This window comes from Cetorhinus maximus, chromosome 18, assembly GCF_964194155.1.
Source record: "Cetorhinus maximus chromosome 18, sCetMax3.hap1.1, whole genome shotgun sequence".
Lineage (NCBI taxonomy): Eukaryota > Metazoa > Chordata > Chondrichthyes > Lamniformes > Cetorhinidae > Cetorhinus > Cetorhinus maximus.
In genome coordinates this window covers 12964519-12984724 of record NC_135896.1, presented here as the reverse complement: position 1 = coordinate 12984724, position 20206 = coordinate 12964519, and the positions used below count along the sequence as shown (strand labels likewise).

Sequence of the window (20206 nt, the reverse complement as noted above, 5' to 3'; positions counted from 1 at the left end):
TCTCTCTCTCTCTCTGCCTCACTCCCTCTCTCTCTGCCTCACTCTCACTCACTCTCTCTGCATCTCTCTCTCGATCTGCCTCACTCGCTCTCTGCCTCACTCTCTCTGCTTCACTCCCCCTCTGCCTCATTCTCACTCACTCTCTCTCTGCCTCTCTCTCTCTCTGCCTCTCTCTCTCCCTCTCTCTCTTTTTCTCCCTCACTCTCTCTCTCTGCCTCACTCTCACTCACTCTCTGCCTCACTCTCACTCACTCTCTGCCTCACTCTCACTCTCTCTCTGCCTCTCTCTATCTCTCTCTGCCTCACTCTCTCCCTCTCTTTCTCCATCTGCCTCACTCCCTCTCTGCCTCACTCTCTCTCTCTGCCTCACTCTCTCTCTCTCTGCCTCACTATCTCTCTCTCTGCCTCACTCTCTCTCTCGCTGCCTCACTCTCTCCCTCTCTTTCTCCATCTGCCTCACTCCCTCTCTGCCTCACTCCCTCTCTGCCTCACTCTCTCTCTCTCTGCCTCGCTCCCTCTCTCTCTGCCTCACTCTCTCTCTCTCTCTGCCTCACTCTCTCCCTCTCTCCATCTGCCTCACTCCCTCTCTGCCTCACTCCCTCTCTCTGCCTCACTCTCTCTCTCTCTCTGCCTCACTCTCTCTGCTTCACTCTCCCTCTGCCTTGCTCCCCCTCTGCCTCATTCTCTCTCTCTGCCTCACTCTCACTCACTCTCTCTCTGCCTCTCTCTCCCTCTCTCTCTGCCTCTCTGTCTCTCTGCCTCTCTCTCTCTCTGCCTCTCTGCCTAACTCTCTCTCTCTGACTCACTCTCTCTCTCTCCCTCTCTCTCTCCCTCTCTGCCTCATTCTCTCTGTCTCTGCCTCATTGTCTCTCTCTCCCTCTCTTTCTCTCTCTCTGCCTCTCTCTCTCCCTCTCTCTCTGCCTCACTCTCTCTCTCTGCCTCACTCACTCGCTCTCTCTGCCTCACTCTCTCTCTGCCTCACTCCCTCTCTCTCTGTCTCACTCTCCCTCTCTCTGCCTCACTCTCTCTCTCTCTCTGCCTCACTCTCTCTCTCTGCCTCACTCACTCGCTCTCTCTGCCTCACTCTCTCTCTGCCTCACTCCCTCTCTCTCTGTCTCACTCTCCCTCTCTCTGCCTCACTCTCTCTCTCTCTCTCTCTCTGCCTCACTCTCCCTCTCCCTGGCCTGGACAGCATCTTCAAAAGTCTGTAAAGCACCCTGGGATGTTTCTCCATATTAAAAATTATATATTTATGAGAACCTAATTTCACTCAATAGAGTTGATTGGTGTCAGCAATAGTGTTCGCAGTGGTGGGTACACCATTTCCAAGAGCTGGCATGAAGCCTCACTGTGTGCTTTGTTTTCAATGGGTGCCCTAATACTAATGCACACTGAGCAGCTGGTCACAGCAGACTTGCCATAATATTGTCGTGCTCCTCTGCCATGTATGGATTGAGCACATGCCTGCCTGGATTAACTACAGTGCTGTCGAGTGCACAAGTCCCTGGTGCATCTTGTCCTGAGTGGAACAAGTACAAATCTGGCAATAACTTTGATAAGTCTCTTTTTTTTGTCAATAGGAGAAACTGCCCTCTTGTTATCTGTAACAGTACGATAGCTTCAGTATCCGACGTGGTGCTGATTGATGCTGCCTTTGAGCTCTGCAGCTCCGCTGGGCAGGTTTGACTGGTTTTTGCTGGGTTATTGGTGGGTGTCAATGAAGATGACTTGCCGCTTCCTAGCTGAGCCACAGCAGACCCTGGGTAGATGTGCTTCAGTCACTTTTGGCTAGTGTTGGATCATGGAATTTGCTGATTCTTGCTGAGCTGTGGGATTCTCTGTGGCCCCATCGGACTAACTCTTTGTTAAGCCGGGTCCCAGGCTGCTCTGCTCTACAGGCAAGCAGCAATGGGACGAGGCTGTGTCTGTAAGTAAGGTGGTTTTATTAAGATAACATTAATTTGCAGTATGTTTATCACTGTTTTGCTCCCGATTTAAAGAGCAAAAATATCTGGTTTCATTTCTTACTGTACTGATTGGTCCACCATTCCCATCCAAGTTATTAAAGCAGTACCAGGCGTACAACAAGATGCACAGATTCATCTAAGATCATTACTGCCCAGCTTCGCTCCTGAGATTTTAATTCCCAAGCCTTGATAACATTTGTGATTTTATTTCTTTAACTGTATATGGATTTGGCACCATTGCGTCCGCTTGGATCAGTCAGTAGCGCTCTTGCCTCTAGTTAGGCGATGGGGAGGATCTGAGCTGACACTTGAGTATGGTTTTGAGGGAGTACTATATTGCTGTCTGTTTGATTGAGAATCGTATCTGCCTTTTTGAGGCAGACCTCTCGAAGGTTCAGAGGAAAGCAGGAGATTCCCCCGGACAACATTCCTCCATCAACAGAAAAAATAACAGACTAACTGGTCACCTACCCAATTATTTATTGAGAAGTTACTGTTACAGAATGTTCACTATGTTCTCACTGCACCTGGTAATCATGTGAAGCACTTTCAGATGACAAGGGATATGGAGATAGCGTGGGGAAGTGGCATCGAGGTAGATGATCTGATTGAATGGCAAGGCAGGCTTGATGGGCCAAATGGCCTACTCCTACCTTATGTTCCTGTTGTATAAATGGCAATATTTCTGTTGTTTTAATATACACAATTTACAGGGATAGAAGGAAAAGAGGGAGGGTATTTTCCCACTTCCTTTTCCCCTCCTTTCTGTTGAATCATGTACAATAATGCATTATTGCAAATTATTAGTAGAAACGCACATGTTTGCATCTGAGTTAAGGAATACTCCAGTTTGCATGCTTTATATATATATATATATATATTAAAAATGCAGATCATTATCAGCTGAATTTCAAAGTACTTTTTCTCTCTTATTTCACTTATCAAAGTTTGATTTCCTGTATATGGCTACTACGGTCTTATCTACCACACTCAAGTTCTCTCGCTCAAAATTGCTTTCTCTCACCTTCCAAGTGTTTGCAATGGTCTATCATGTCTCCAAATGGAGACCAAAGCAATTGTATGCACTATTAGGTAGAATTTTGAACACAATATAGTGCCAAATAGACAACAAATGTGCTAAACACTATAAAACCCCTTCAAATCTATTTTGTAATTAGTATTTGAAAATTTTGTGGATCCATTTTAATTTCCTGGAACATCCCTTTCCTCTATTGCGTATAAATCGACGCCAAGTGTTTCATGCTGACATCAATGTTTTAGCATGGACTGGGCCGCTCAGCATACCCGAATTCTTTTGCTAATGTTAGTGATCCTGGCCCTGCTGTCAATAGGCAAGAATTCTCTTGAAAACAGGAATTCTCACCTGGACAATGAACAGCTAGAATAGTACCCCATCAGCAGCAGGATTAAGGGATGAATTTTGAGGGGAAAAGGAAGCATTGGGGTGGAGAGGGGATAAATAACCAATAACAAAGAGAAGCAGTTGAATGATTTATAATGAAGGAGAAAGAGAAAAGGATGTCAACGAAGGATGCATGTAGTTTTTTGAAAGCCTTGTCTGTAAAGCTTTGTAAGGGAACAAATCGATAACTATGAAGAAGAAGAGGAGGGGATAGAATAGATCCACTGTGGTGTTCAATTGTTCTGTGTTTGATTAAGTGATTCTGTTTGCTATTGATGCTCACTGTCTTAGATTGGTTGAGCCCTGATATGGACTCAGGAAAAAGTAAACAGAGCTATAGGAAGAGCTCGAAAACCCAAGCTGAAGCATGGAGCAGACATTTTAAAGCACTGTAAATCAAACCTATTACACACATAGGGCAGAATTTTTACCTCGGCAGGTGTGTGCGATCAATGGGCCCAGGAGCGGCCAGGGAACAGACCGTCAACCGCGATCACCCCACAACCGTGATTTCATGCTGGCTGGACAATTAACGGGCACAGGAGGAGCGTGGAATTAGAGCTCCCTAAAGGCAGAGAGGGAGTTGAAGAATTCAAAAGCAATGACTAAAAGTTTTAAAATGCAGAAAAAAAGTCGATGCATCAGAATCAAACGCCTTAAAATATAAATGATGAAAATTCTGTCCAACTGTTTTTATTTTCTTTAAGTTACTAACGGAAACCTCATCTCACCCTTGGATGAGGTTTCATCAAAAAGGCAAAATCCGCCTGGCAGATTCGCCCATCCGCCAACCGTATGATTGGACTGGCCACTAAAAATCTGACTGAATCGGAACTTTAATGGGCTTAATTGTCCTCTTAATTGTCGGCGGTCGCACTTCCAACTTTGGCAACTGAAATATCGCGCGAGCGCTGGATGATGTCGGGAAGTTCGCCCAAGGTCATCATGCGCTATTTTACACTCGAGCGGGTTAGGTGCACGGCCGTACGCCGAGCTAAAAATTCTGCTCATAGTAACTAGTGTCATCTCTGCATTGCTCTGAGATACAAAATATACAGCAGCCACCCTGCCAGACTTGCAGATGGGAAGTGCCCTATCCAGCCCAGGAAGTTCAGGTCCATAGTGACTAAGGGAATCACCATCTTGGTTATTTGTCAGCAAGATTATAAAATACAATCTTAGAAAATCTTGTGAAATTTTTAATAATACGTAATGTAGAAGTACCTCATTACTGCACAATTGCTGCGCTGTTTTTGACTCCTTGGATACAGGATGGGAATTTGTGATCAATGACGTGTTACGCTAAAAAATCTAGATCTAATCATGGGTTCTGTGGAACAGCGGTCACATGTAATGTTGCTTATGAAGGTTGAAGACAAAGCTTTTGAAAACCACACATATTTCTACTTTTTGCAATAGGAAATAATCTTTCCTATCTTTGGAGAAATGTACAAAAGTATTGTCCACTGGCCCTTGCTGTCACAGGTAACAAATGGGCACTTGGCTGAGAGCTGAGGGTCTCCTGGAACTGCACACTTGCAAAGAACCTTAAAGAGAAGAGAACGAGAAAGAAAAAGGGAAAATGATCAACTCTCAAATCTTTGTATCACGGACCATTTAATCCATTTATTCAGAATTCAATCTAAACACAAATAACTAGAAAGCGCTATGAGTGAAAGCATGTATTTTACATAAAACTAATTGGATTTCTGAGATGTGTTGATGACTTTAGGTCAAGTCTAGGAGTAGATTGATGGTATTAACTGTGATGTTTATTTAAAAAAACACTGGATAATTGGAGAGCATTTTACGCTTGGATGGGAATTTTGAGTTTATCTTGTTATGTCGGGATTAGAAATTCTATTCTAGAGATACGGCTGGGGTGTGAATAAATGGAATGGGATTCCATTCTTTGGGAATCTGCGTGGGAATGAAATCCTATACCATAATGGCAAATAGGAGTTGGTAGTTTTATTGAATGGGAATGATAGGAAAATATTATGGTCTGCTAAGATTGTGTAAAATAAGGAATCTGTAATTGATTCATTGGAATTCTGAATAGAGCTACTTAATGAAGTTGATTTTCCCACACTGGAATTCAATATGGCATTAATGAAAGACAAATCCAGTCCTTCTGCACAGTGCTAGTGAATGGAATAGATTAAGCCCATTGCAACTCGACACAGTGCTGGTGAGGGGAATTGATTTGACTTGTTGGAATTCTGCACCATGCCAGTGAATGAAATTGGTTTGACCGGCTGTAATTTTTTTTACAGTGCTAATGAATTACCTTGAGGGTGCACACGGAATTAAATGGGAAGTGGCTTTAGTTGATTAATATTATGCATAGTTCTGATGTACAATATCATCGCCCTTCCAATTGTGGTACCTCTTATTTTCTTTCCATTGCATTAATCGATGTGAAATTATAGCCAGTAGGATATGTCAATGTGCATTAAACTACAGGGAAAGTGTATTGGCAATTTTGGCACATTTTGTACTGGTCACATGGCCCCTTGTTCAGATGTTTACATTACCAGCAGGTCTGTGAAAACCCATGTACCACTTTCAATTATTTGAACATTTTGAAAGGCCTTTCATTCTCAGCAGGCTGCATACAATCAAACAGAAACTAACAGGCAACCATTTCACTTTGCAGGAAACAAAACTATTTGCATATTTACGTATACAAGCTGAGCACTAAAATTGGCTCATTAATGAACACTTCAGAGCTTCAGCCCTTGGATTTCAGTGGAGCATCTCTCCCTCTCTCTCTCTCCCTCTCTCTCTCTCCCTCTCTCTCCCTCCCTCTCACTCTCTCCCTCTCTCTCCCTCCCTCTCTCTCTCTCCCTCTCACTCTCTCCCTCTCTCTCCCTCCCTCTCACTCTCTCCCTCTCTCTCCCTCCCTCTCACTCTCTTCCTCTCTCTCCTTCCCTCTCTCTTCCTCCCTCTCTGCCACCATCTCCTGAAATAAAATGAGGCCACAATTCTTCTATTTTTTTTCCTCCTGAATTCCTTCTAATATATTCCATCCTGGTATCCCATAATATTGAGGTTTATTTTTCTTAACTCATCTGATATTTAAAAGTTGAATCTTGCCGTCCATGTGCGTGTAAAGGGACGCTTGTCATTGTGAAGAAATGTGTACCAAGCCTCTCACTGCGTCCTGAGAAGATTAGTGCACTGTCATGTCACAGTGAGATCAGAGCACTAGATCACAATGATGTGGATCAATATGATTCGCACCATCCTCTGTTGCGCTCAGAAACAAATTAAAACAGGTCTCTCAATAATTTTTAGTAAAAATGTAAAATCATTTAGAATTATGACAAATCAAAATGCAGCTTTGTGGTAACGATGTAAACAAGGAAGAGGTGAACTTTAGGAAAAGCAGTGCAAAGATGGCAAGGATTTGGCTTTAGATTTTTGATCATGTTTATCTTCTGAATCAAACATGAAAGGATACTGCGTGCTATCTGCCAACTTGGAAGTGAAATTAGCCCTGGGCAAAAACTCAAAATGGGTGATAGCAATTTTTCTTAATATATTCATTCATAAGATGCAGGTATCGTCAGCAAGTCCAGTGTTTATTATCCATCCCTAACTGTTCTTGAGAAAGTGGTGGTGAGTTGCCTTCTTGAACCTCTGTATTGCGTGTGGTGAAGTTACTCCCATGGTGCTGTTAGGTGGGGAGTTCCAACGTTTTGACCCGGCAACGATGAAAGAGCCTATGCCTAAGTCAGGAAGGTAAAGATTGTAGGATTGGGAGAGGGCTTGGTGAGTTTCTGCAGTGCATCTTGTAAATGGTACACACTGGTGGCAGCGAATGTTCAAGGTGGTGGGTGGGGTGCCGATCCAGCAGGCTGCTTTGTCCTGGATGTTTTTGAACTTCTCAAGTGTTGTAGCCGCACTTATCCATGCAAATGGAGAATATTTTATCATGCCCCTGACTTGTGCATTGTAGGTGGTGGAAAGAGTTAGGGGAGTCGGGAGGTGAGTCATGCCAGTGTCTGTCTTGCTCATGTAGCCATGGTATTTAACTAGCTGGTCCAATTAAATTTATGGTCAACAGTAACCACCCAGGTTGTTGATAGTGGGGTTTTGATGATGGTAATGCCTTTGAATGTCAATGTTTAGAATCTCTGTTATTGGAGTTGGTCAATGCCTGAAACTTTTTCCAATTTTATTACCACCCTATCTTCTTTTCCGACACATCAACGTTTATAGGGCTGAAAAATCTGACCAATGCTCCCAGCTCATGCCTCTTTTTGTTTATTGGTTCTTATATCCTCCATAGCGTTGTTCATAGTAAGTCACATGACATGCTGTTTTATAATGGCAGGGGTGTGCAGAGTAAAGGGTTGACACCACTGATAGCTACTGAGCATGTCCGTAAGCAGCTATGTCACAGTGATGTCGCTCACTGAGAAGAGATGAGTGCGAAGCATCTCGGAGAGTGGCTCCAGCTATGACTTGGTCTTACTTAACTTTTGTAAATAGTTAGATTGTGAATAAGTGTTTTGAACTAAAGACCGTTGCCTCCAGCAAGATCTCTTCAGAGTAAGGAGCTAATGAAGATAAACAGGGCCCTCACGCCGATGTGTAAAATGATGTGCGATGACATTGGGCATGTGTCCCGACGTCGCCGCATGTCATTTAGACTGTCAATTCAGCGGGCGCGCAGCCAACTCGGCCACGTGCGCGTTGAACTGTCAAAGGCCTATTAAGGCCGGTAAGAAAGTAATTAAGTTGTTAAGAATGCTGCCCTTCCAACCTTAACCTTAAGAGCCCAGGCGGCCTTCACATTTCTCATGAAACCTCATCCATGGGTGGGATAAGGTTTCATGAAAGGTTTATTAATTAAAGAAAACATATTGAAAAAATTAATGGACATGTCCCAGCTCATGTGACAGTTTCATATGAGGGGACATGTCATAATTTTTTTCTTTAAATTTTCTTCAATGTTTCATAAGTGAAAGTAATCTCCCTGTGGCACCTCTGTGCCTCAGGGAGATTCCTGCGCTCTTTCGCACACATGCATGAAAGAGCGCATTCCCCGACTCAGGGAATTCCACCCCCACCCCGCCCGCACAGGGAGCGCTCAGCGCTTCCGAGTGTGCGTCACGCTGGGCATGCCTTAATTGGCCCGCCCACGTAAAATGGCGGCGTGGCCCCGATCGGGGGCACTGATCGGGTTCCCCCCCCCCCCCCCCCCCCCCCGTACAACCCCACGATGGGGAGACATTTCTGCTCGTAGTGTGTAAAACCGAAAGTGTAGCAAGGCAGGGAACCATCCTGAAAAGGCGACAACCTCCATTTTCCAATATCCCTGATTTTTCAGTGGGGCAGGAAGAGGGTCCACAGGCGGGAAGGATGCCCTGGCTGATTTACACAGTGCCATGTGTGTGGCAAGTTGGGCCATTTCAAAATTGTCTTGTTCAACCTTTGTAAATAGTTGGCATGTAGATAGATGTTTTTGAGTATAAGATCATTGCCTCTAGCAAGATCCCTCCTAGAGTAAGAAACTAACGAATCCCAAGGAAAACCCCACAATAGCAGAAGGTGTTGCTCCTTGTATCTTCTGCTAAGATGTTCCTGTGCTGAAGTGGCTTTTCCTTTAAGACCATGAAACCTAATTGTTATATGTCAAGACTATGTGAAATAACTCAGTTTAATTACTGTTTAATGAGACATTTGCAAACCTTCCAACCTGTCCCCATAACAATATCCCTCAATCCGTCAGTTCCTCAAATATCTATACAATTCCTCATTAAATTTACCTCATAATGCTGCCACACACCTTCTGTGTGTGTAGTTAAATAATGTCTACATACTAAGCTTGAGCTCATGTCTCCAGGTCACAGAGTTTGCAGATTAGAATGTGGCAGCAAATTTCTGACCAGCACAAAATGACAGCCTTGCTTTCACTCCCTCCGATATTTCCTCTGGCCCCTATATTACCCCTGACACCACCACCTCTCAAGCACTTCTTGCCTTCTGTGCATCTGTTCTCCATCAGCTCGCACCTCCACACCACTCCTCCCCTCCCCCTTCCTGACGTCTATCATCCTACCATTGGGAGAAAAGCTCTCTATCCCCTTGGTCCGACTCTATGTGAGCCATTGTTAAACTCTTCCACCTCTTCAAAAAATCCTCCTCAAGACCACTTTCTTTGGCCACCCTTTCTAATCTATTTCTCCTGGAGTTGGTGTCCATTTTCATGACACTCATTTGTGAATCACCTTGGGACAAGCTGTTGTGGAGGATATTAATGTGAGATATGATCCATTCAGAAAGTTGAAGTACTTTAAGCTCTTGCACGTACTGTTTGGTCAAATACATCACAATATTAGACACTAACATCAAAAGATCATTACTCTGTCTCAGGGTCTGAAGTCACAGTACAGTGAGCACTACAAATTTAAACCTGAGTATCTTCAGATCAGCCTCCAAAGAAAATAAAAATAAATGAATACGGTGCCAACATTTCCATTCCTATTTGCAGGTGCATTCAGGCACTCAGGAATGAAAAAAAAGAGTCTAGGAAGCCCATTGAAGCTCAGCAATCTAAACCCACTGCTGTTCAGAAGAATGAGAATCTGAAGTGAGATGGCAAAAATAGTGGTATTTGAATGGTTGAAATAAATATGAACAGAATGGGGTTTCCCAACTCTATATTCGTAATATAAAGGAAACACAGCATTTACCAGACAGGAGCAAACAGACCCTGTTTATATTATGGTGAGGTGAATAGAATGTGTGTGTCTCACTCCAGGACTTAAGCGCAAAAATCAAGACTGACATTCCAGCGCCTTACTGAAGGAGTGCTACACTGCCGGGTGTGCCGCCTTTTGCATGAAACGTTAAACCCTGTCTACCCTCTTCGGTGGATGTAAAAGATCTCATGAGGCTATTTCGAAGAACGCCAGGAGAATTATCCCCGGTGTCCTGGCCAATCAGTGTCCCGCAATCAAATTCCCAAAAACTGATTATGTGTTCATGACCACATCGCTGTTTGTGGGAGCTTGCTGTGTGCAAATTGGCTGCTGCATTTCCTACATTTCAACAGTGACTGCACTTCAAAAGAAAAGTGCTTTGGGACATCCTGAGGTTGTGAAAGACACTATTTAATTGTAAGTCTTTCTTCCTCCTCCTTTATATTACAATGACTTGAAGAACCTGTGTGTATATTATGACCTTGTAGAAATTATGGTTTTGAAATTCAACAGGGTTTCTGTTGCTGGCCTAGTTCCTTCACTAATGGTTAACTGTTTCTTGTTTTCCTTTTAAGAGGCTAAACCTCCATCCATCAAGGCAAATGGAGGCAAGGTGGTGAAGCCAGGGACTCCTAGATGGGCTCAATCTGGACCCACCATAGCTTTAGAGGACCTGGAACCAATTGAGTGAGGTAAAATGACTTTTAGAAGGGGGTTAATGGGCCCCTCTCTGGTGCTCCATTCAAGCAAGAGACTTGGGTGCTCAAAGAGAATTATTTCACATTATAATTTTTGAAAGAATTATAAAAATCAATTTTTATGCGATGCAGGTGTTGCTGGCAAGGCCAGCATTTATTGGCCCATTTCTAAATGTCCTTGAGTGGTGGTGAGCCACTGCTTTGTAACACTGCAGTGAAGATACTCCACCATGCTGTTAAGAAGGGAGTTCCGGGATTTTGACCCAACGACAATGAAGGAACAGCAATATTTTTGGGTGGTGTGAGACTTGGAGAGTAATTTGGAGGTTCCCATGTGCCTGCTGCCCTTACCCTAGGCAGTAGAGGTCACAGGTTGTCGAGGCAGCCTTAGTGAGCGGCTACATTGCATCAGGTAGATGGCACACACTGGAGCTACATTGTGCCTGCAGCGGAGGGAGTGAATTTTGACGGTGGTGGATGGGATGCCAATCAAGCTGACCTCTTGGCAAGAGGCACTTGATATGGGAAGTTTATAAACTGTGTCCTATTTGCCTAAACTTGTCATGCTGTGATGATGTCCTTGCTGTATAGAGAGGGCTATAAGCACCTCAGTTTCGTATCTCCTCAGTCCATATTTCAGAGAAATTCCTTGTATGTCTCAAGCAACTGTATTTCTGTGCTTCTTAAATCGCCCCTATGCTTTTATATCTTTTCATAAATTCAAAGTAAAGTAATATATAAAAATAGAAATGACGTATGTCTTTACAATGGAGACTGAATTATCTTTATGCGCCCATGTCCAGTTATTGCCCCAAGCTCTAAAGCCACTTCACCTCACCAACACTTTGGTGTTGATGGCCAGTGCATGGTTACCGCAGGAGGTTAGCAGGTTTTATCGTAAAATTTGAATGAAGAAATATATTGTTCACATCATTTTGGAGGGAACTTGTCCAAAATGGTAAAAGCTTGCCATCTCATTATGTTCAGGACTATGGATTCCTGAATGGGTTGACCCTGATTAATATTCTCCAGGTGTGCCACTTTACTTGGTGCTGCTGAGTACGATCAATAGAAATGAAATAATATAGCAGCTAAAGTTACATCAATCATCTGAGTCACCTTTACGATTTCCTATGCAAGAAAGCATCCCTATGCGTGGAATGGATTTACCTTTCACATAATGGATTAATCTCCAGCTTTGTCAAGCATATCACTACAGATTTCTTTATTTACAATGAAGCCTTAGACTCAATTTCTCAGCCTTTTCTTGGTTATTCAGCACCCTCCCAACTAGCAGGGCCCCTGTTTGAGCTGTGCCCTCCCTTCCAACTGGCCTTGATCAAAATATCCACTTCACAAAAAGGACCCAAAACATTAACCTTTTTCTTCAGTGGGTGATGGAAGCCTTAATGTTACCATGCTTTTTTAAAAAAATTTCTCATGGACTCTCCTCAGCAACTTTGGAGAGAGGCCCAATGATGGTGCCTTAAGAAATAATGGTATTGGCAACCTCATTCCATCAGCCAATTTATAAACATCAAAAAGAAAAGTTCAAAGTGTTAGTGTGTTTGTACAGATGCATATAGATGCTTCAAAATTTTAATCAGATCTACATTGCATTGATCCATGACAATAGGCCCAAGAGGGGTCACTGGTGTCAGTGCCAAGAAAAGGGGCAGGAATTAACTACAGAGGCAGGAAATGGACTGTTTCCAGGTCCCAAACCCACCCATGGTGGGTGAGGGTGCAACAGTCATCAGCCCTGAGTTATGTGGGAGCACTCCCTTAATTGGCATGGAGATGGGTTAGCGACCAAGAGGGCAGGAACAGAGGTGGTACAGTTCATGTGCGGACCTGGTCTAGCCAACAACAGCCATTACTGTGGCTGCTCTAACTGCTTAGAAGAAATTATATTGTGAGGAATTTGGAATGTCTCAGGACAACCAGAGGCCTGGTCACCTTCCTTGTCCCACAATTGTGTTTGATAGGCTTTCCCCCTCCTCTTATACCCCTGCAATGCCAGGAAGGTGACGACCTCATGTAATGTCAGCGTGCTTGCTGCCCACGCTTCCTGCCACCTGCCCTCAGCTGGTGGCACCTGTTTCCCAAGGCTCAGGGGCTCCCTTTGTGTTGTTCCCTTTTTCATGAGGTCCTGCTACTTCCCAGGGGCCCGTGACTGGCTCCCTGCTATGTGCCAGCTTCCATTCAGCTCATCTGCCCTCAAACAGTGTGTGCAGCCTCTGTGCCCTGTGAAAATCTCAACATACTCCTTAATGAGCTCTCAAGCAGCTCTTTAACAATATCACTTGGCTTTGATGAAACTTGCCAGCGCTGTGACTGGTGCCAGGAAACTGGCATGCTAGCTGGCACCGATATTTTAGTCCCCTGCCCACCTGCACTCCCATCCCCAGAGTGATGCAAAAACTTCCACCCAAGGCCTTTTGGCCTGTTAAACTAATCCATCCAAACAACCTGGCACAAGATCTTTGTTGGAGCAGGTCAATTGGAAGTGCTGGGAGTCCATGGTAAATGAGGAGAATGTCTCCTGGGGCTTTATTTGGATCATCCAAGCCTTTGGCTACACCCTAGCTGAGAATACAAGCAGGCAACTCACGCTGGTAGGCCTTTATCCACATTGCACCTAAATTGGCCTTTAGGGAGTGCAAGTGACTCTGATTTTAATTAATATTAAAGTTTGTGTCCTGTAACCACACCCCCACAGTTGGTATGACAGTTTATGGAAGATTGCAAGCTTAACTACAAATTAGACAGCCCAACACATCAGGAACTTGCAAAAAAGGAAATAAGAGCTTGTATTTCTAAAATGTCTTTAACAACTTTAGGCTGTTCACGGTACTTTGCAGATGCTGAAATAATTTTGAAGTGTAATCACTGTAGGAAATGCAGCAGCCAATTTGCAAACAGCATGATCCCACTAAACAGCAATGAAATAAATGACCCAATCATTCGTTTTGTTTTAGGTGTTTGTAGGAGGATGAAGTTTGTGCCAGAGAGACTTCCCTTCTCTTCAACTCAAATCATTTATGCCCACCAGAGAGGGCAGCCTACTTGTCAGGTTAACATCCAACCCAAAAAACGGCAACACTTTGCTATGGAGTGAGGCTTGGAACCCACAACCCTCAGACTCAAGATGGCTACTGCTGAGCCACAGCTAGCACACAACCAAGGAAAGGCCTTCGGACTTATGGGCCTGGAATTTCATCAGGCGGGCAACGGGAGTGGAGAAAATTCCCGGCTTCGTGCGCCTGCCTCGGGAGGAAGTGCCCACAAGGGATGGGATCTTCCTTGCTGGTGTGGGGTGGCGGGGGGGAGGAGCGGGCTGCAGTCTGGCCAGTTGACACAGGAAAGAGTTCGGGGGTAGCCACTGGCTGTCAGGGGGCGGGCTGTTTAAAAGGTCCGCCCTGGTGCTCTAGGCCTCGCTCCTCGTACCTCCTCACCGCCCACACACACACACACTCCCCATGCCCCATCCATGGCCCCATATGCCCTCTATGCCAGGCTATGTCCCCCACCCAACCCCATGGCCCCTCAAGAAAAGTGTTTAAAATTAATCAGAAGATACATTATACCTGTTTAAAAAATGCCCACATTGTGGTGGAAGAACGCCATTGGACATTCTAAAGTGGATGGCCAGTTGGTGCCAAGAGCAGGGGTAGCATTGGAGGCAGAAATGACATTTGCTGCCAACAGGCTTAAACATCAGGACAAGATGGAAGCCATTCTACAAAATCTGGAACTTGAACATGCACTGAGATGTAATGGCATGCTCCGAAATTCCTATTTTATCTGTTTCAATGCGTCTTGAGTCATACAGGCTGTGCAGCCTTATATGTGTCACCCTTCATCTATTAGAGACATTATCTGTGTGCTTTTTACTTTGGAAGGTTTTGTTATTTGGATCAGAAAACACTTGTGTGACAAAGAACAGAATAAATTCAAGTTCAGTAGTCTCGAGGTCACGGCCCTGGATTAGTGACACAGAATTCATGAATTCGAATCCTGCCATGGTCAGATAGTTTTGCTAAAGAGCTGCAGTCAGCATGTTTTGTACTGATGCTGCCTGTGACTGTTGGTGCTGAAGCATTAGCTTTGACTCCTCTCGCACATAAGGAGTAACTACTGTGACGTGATTATTGCTTCAGGTTCATCAATAAATAATCTGCAGTTGATTACAGACACTGCTTATTTTAAATCAGATCGATTTCATTCTTGCATGGGGTGTCTTCTCCCTCGTAAAGTTGGCCAACCCTAGAGAATCGATGCAAATCAAGCAACCAGAGTGCAAACATGAAGAGACAAACAGCTCTTCACATTTAGCAATGCTGCCTTTGGGTCACTGGTAAAATTGATCTCTTTGGCCTGGACGTTCGCTGCAGGTCGGGTTCCGGATTTTTTTAAAACGGCTGCCCGGGCATCAGCTGGGGCGGGGGGGCGCGGGAGGGGGTGAGGAGGTTGGGTGGGGGAGGGTGGGGAATGGGGTTGCAGCGGGCTATATTTGAAGTAGACGCGGGTGACCCCGGATGTTGTGAGGAGAGTGCCGGGGATTGAGGTGGCCTGGGAGGATGGCCTACCTTGGGGCCCCAGCACTATGTCCAAAAAACAAACAAAAAAAAAGCCCTCACCCTCTCAAATCCACCCCCCACCCCACACACAATCCTCATGCCAACCCATGCTACCTCATGCCTCCGTACCCATCCCATTGTCCCTCACCATCCATGCCAACTTATGCCCTTCTGCTCACCGTCAAGGCCCTTTATCGCTCCAATGCCAACTTAGTACCAACTCATGCCAACCCTTGCCCCCACCCACCACCCTTTTCTCTTGGACTTACCATGCCAACTCATCCTCGGGAGACCTCAGGGCCCAGGCAGAGATTAAATAGGCGTCTAAGTATCTATTGCAGACTTGATATTGAAAAAAACAATCATTCATAAAAACCCATTTACTACACTTACACTCCTTCAACTGCATAAGTCTTATAACAAATATATTTCAAATGCATAATCACTTTTAAAACAAGCATTGGGATTCATAGTCCCACTTCAGAGAGTCTATAATCACTTGTAACTGTCAATCAAACTGAGAAATAGCAAGCACCCTACAGTGATAATGGATGGTTATGGAATCAGTCATGCAGTAATGGAAGCCCTCAAGTTATGTCAACAAATAGTGAAAGAACAACCAATGTTTTTTTTTAAAACCCCAGACATTTTCTCAAAGATTTAAAGGGCAGGACTTTTAAATGTCTTAACAGTTTGACAGCCCCCTTTGACAGGTGCTTTTAACAGTTCCTCTTGACACTTTGATAGGTTTGCTTGACAGGTCCTCTTGACAGTTTTGACAGTTGATTTTGACAAGTTTGTTGACAGTTCCAATGAGCTTGACAGTTAATGAGCTTATGCACTTTTTATGCACATTCACGCCTAATTTTAATAATTCCAAAGGACACCTTACCTCACCCCAAAGACCACCTGACCTCTCCACAAGGGTGTCTCAAGACCAGATTCAAATGGGTACCTTACCTCTCCAAAGGGTTACCCTGGCTATACAAAGAAATGCACAAAGTTCAGACCTGCTCTTAACAGGTCTACTCTGTACACTTTGGGTTTCACACTCCTGGGATACAAAAATCTGACTTCAGAGGAGGCATTAAGTAGCCTCCGTGAACCACATGAACTGCCCCCACGAAAATGGGAAGTGCTGTGTTTGGGGGTGGGATTTAATGATATTTGGGCACTTCAGCCATTTTGAACATGACAGAAAGACTGTCCATCATGGTGAAAATCAAGGCCTTTCATTTTCAGGATGATGCGGGATATAAGATGCTAAATTACGAGGACAGGTTGTGTAAGCAAGGCTTATATCCCCTAAGTACAGAATGTTAAGAAGTGTTCAAAATAATTACAGGTTCTGATGCATTAGATAGAGAGAAAGTATTTCCCCTGTGGAAGAGTCCAGAAGGGGACATAGCCTTAAAATTAGATCAAGGCCATTCAGGGGTGATGCCAACAAGCATTTCTTCATGTAAAGGGTAGCAGAAATTTCTCCCTCAAAAGACTGTTGAGGCTGTGGTTCAATTGGAAAATTTCAAACCCGAGACTGATAACTGGTGGGTAAGGGTATTAAGGGTTGTGAAACCAAGGTGGGTAAATGGAGTTAAGATGCAGATTAGCCATGTTAATGTTGAAGTAGGCTTGAGGATCTAAATGGCCTACTCCTGTCCCTGTGTTTACACTTATTATCATTAGTGAATGCCTTGATACCCGAGCTGGCTGCCAGTGTGTAACATCAATGCTGAATGGGGGTGAGATTTCCAGTGGACCAATGTTTTTACCACTCTGGTTTCCTGGGACTTGGGTGCTTTTATTTTTAAACTGAGTCAGGATCAGGGAGAGATGTTTGCAGTGTCAATGTGTTTGTAGAAATGGATGTAGTTTGGCTCAAAATTTCAATCTGATCTACAGTGCATGGCAGCAGAGCCGATAGGGGGCAATGTGGTCAATGTCACCCATGAGGTTCCATGAAGCAGGAAAAGGCCATGTGACATATTAACCCCTTCCTTCTGAGCAATCTGATGCAAGGACCTTGATTGAACAGGTTAAACTGGAGTGGTGGAGTCTTAGATAACAGAGGAGGAGCGTGTCTCCTGTCACTGTTTTTGGTTCTTCCTGGTCTGCCCGACTACACCCCAGCTGAGAATGAATAGGCAACTCACCCTCTCAGGCCTTAACTCACGTTGCACTTAAATTGGCTTTCAACAAGTGTAAGAGACTCTGATTTTACTCCCCGTTCAACGGATCCTTTTACCCACCTCCAATATTCTCCCTCCACCTGGACCCCTCCCTCTGGATTCTTACCTTCTCTTGATCTTTTCATTGAGAACTGTCGGCATGACATTAGTCGTCTCAATTTCTCTGCTCCTCTCACCCACTCTAACCTGTCTCCCTCTGAACTTGCTGCACTCTGTTCTCTCAGGTCCAACCCCAACATTGTCATCAAACCTGCTGACAAGGGTGGTGCTGTTGTTGTCTGGCGCACTGACCTCTACCTCGCAGAGGCTGAGCGTCAACTCGCAGACACATCCTCCTACCTCCCCCTGGACCATGACCCCACCACTGAACATCAAGCCATTGTTTCCAGGACTGTTACTGACCTCAGCTCCTCTGGAGATCTTCCTTCCACAGCTTCCAACCTGATAGTCTCCCAACCTCGGACGGCCCGCTTCTACCTCCTACCCAAAATCCACAAACGGACCTGTCCAGGCAGACCGATCGTGTCAGCATGTTCCTGCCCCACGGAACTCATTTCTTGCTATCTTGACTCCCTTCTCTCTCCCCTTGTCCAGTCCCTTCCCACCTACATCCATGATTCCTCCGACACCCTACATCATATCAACAATTTCCAGTTCCCTGGCCCCAACCGCCTCCTCTTCACCATGGACGTCCAATCCCTCTACACCTCCATCCCCCACCGGGATGGTCTGGTGGCTCTCCGCTTCTTCCTCGAACAGAGGCCCGAACAATCCCCATCCACCACTACTCTCCTCCGTCTGGCTGAACTTGTTTTCACACTGAACAATTTCTCCTTAAACTCCTCTCACTTCCTCTAAATAAAAGGTGTGGCTATGGGTACCTGCATGGGCCCCAGCTATGCCTGTCTCTTTATGGGGTATGTGGAACATTCCTTGTTCCAGTCCTACTCCGGCCCCCTCCCACAACTCTTTCTCCGGTACATCGATGATTACTTTGGTGCTGCTTCATGCTCTCGTCTGGACCTGGAAAATTTTATTAATTTTGCTTTGAATTTCCACCCATCATTTTCACATGGTCCATTTCTGACACTTCCCTTCCCTTCCTTGACCTCTCTGTCTCAATTTCTGGTGATAGACTGTCCACCAATATCCATTACAAGCCTACCGACTCCCACAGCTACCTCGACTACAGCTCCTCACACCCCGCTTCCTGTAAGGACTCCATCCCATTCTCTCAGTTCCTTCGCCTCCGTCGCATCTGTTCTGATGATGCCACTTTCAAAAACAGTTCCTCTGACATGTCCTCCTTCTTCCTTAACCGAGGTTTTCCACCCACGGTGGTTGACAGGGCCCTCAACCGTGTCTGGCCCATCTCCCGCGCATCCGCCCTCACACCTTCTCCTCCCTCCCAGAAACATGATAGGGTCCCCCTTGTCCTCAATTATCACCCCACCAGCCTCCGCATTCAAAGGATCATCCTCCGCCATTTCCGCCAACTCCAGCATGATGCCACCACCAAACACATCTTCCCTTCACCCCCGCTGGCAGCATTCCGCAGGGATCGTTCCCTCTGGGACACCCTGGTCCACTCCTCCATCACCCCCTACACCTCAACCCCCTCCCACAGCACCTTCCCATGCCACTGCAGAAGATGCAACATCTGCCTCTTTACTTCCCCTCTCCTCATCATCCAAGGGCCCAAACACTCCTTTCAAGTGAAGCAGCATTTCACTTGCACTTCCCTTAATTTAGTCTACTGCATTCGTTGCTCCCAATGCAGTTTCCTCTACATTGGAGAAACCAAACGCAGACTGGGTGACCGCTTTGCAGAACACCTTCGGTCTGTCCGCAAAAAAGACCCAAACCTCCCTGTCGCTTGCCATTTCAACACTCCACCCTGCTCTCATGCCCACATGTCCGACCTTGGCTTGCTGCATTGTTTCAGTGAAGCTCAGCGCAAACTGGAGGAACAGCACCTCATCTTCCGACTAGGCACTTTACAGCCTTCCGGACTGAATATTGAGTTCAACAATTTTAGATCATGAACTCTCTCCTCCGTCCCCACCCCCTTTCCGATTCTCCCCCCCTCTTTTTTTTTCCAATAATTTATATAGATTTTTCTTTTCCCACCTATTTCCATTATTTTTAAATGTATTTCCATCCATTGTTTTATCTCTGCCTTTTAGCCTTTTTTGATTCCTTCACCCCACCCCACCCCCACTAGGGCTATCTGTACCTTGCTCGTCCTGCTTTCTACCCTTAATTAGCACATTCCTTAGATAATATCACCACCTTCAACATCCCTTTGTCCTTTTGTCTGTGACATCGTTTGGTTATCTCCACCTATCACTGGCCCTCTATCCAGCTCTACTTGTCCCACCCGCCCCTTAAACCAGCTTATATTTCACCTCTCTTCTATTTTTACTTGGTTCTGTTGAAGGGTCATTCGGACTCGAAACGTTAACTGTGCTCCTCTCCGCAGATGCTGCCAGACCGGCTGAGTGTTTCCAGGTATTTTTGTTTTTGTTTTGGATTTCCAGCATCCGCAGTTTTTTGCTTTTATCTGATTTTACTTTCCCTGCCTTGAGATGAAGTGTGTGACCTCCTCTCACCACATCCCCATAGTGACA

General features: G+C 45.1%; 1 protein-coding gene across 1 annotated transcript in view; it reads left to right on the top strand.

Moving 5' to 3' along the window:
• syndig1l (synapse differentiation inducing 1-like) overlaps positions 1-20206 on the top strand; it is a 142031-nt gene that overhangs the window by 33799 nt on the left and 88026 nt on the right. The window contains exon 2 of the mRNA XM_078562117.1: positions 10682-10798. The gene's annotated coding sequence lies outside the window, so the exon portion shown is untranslated. The remainder of the gene's footprint in view (positions 1-10681; positions 10799-20206) is intronic.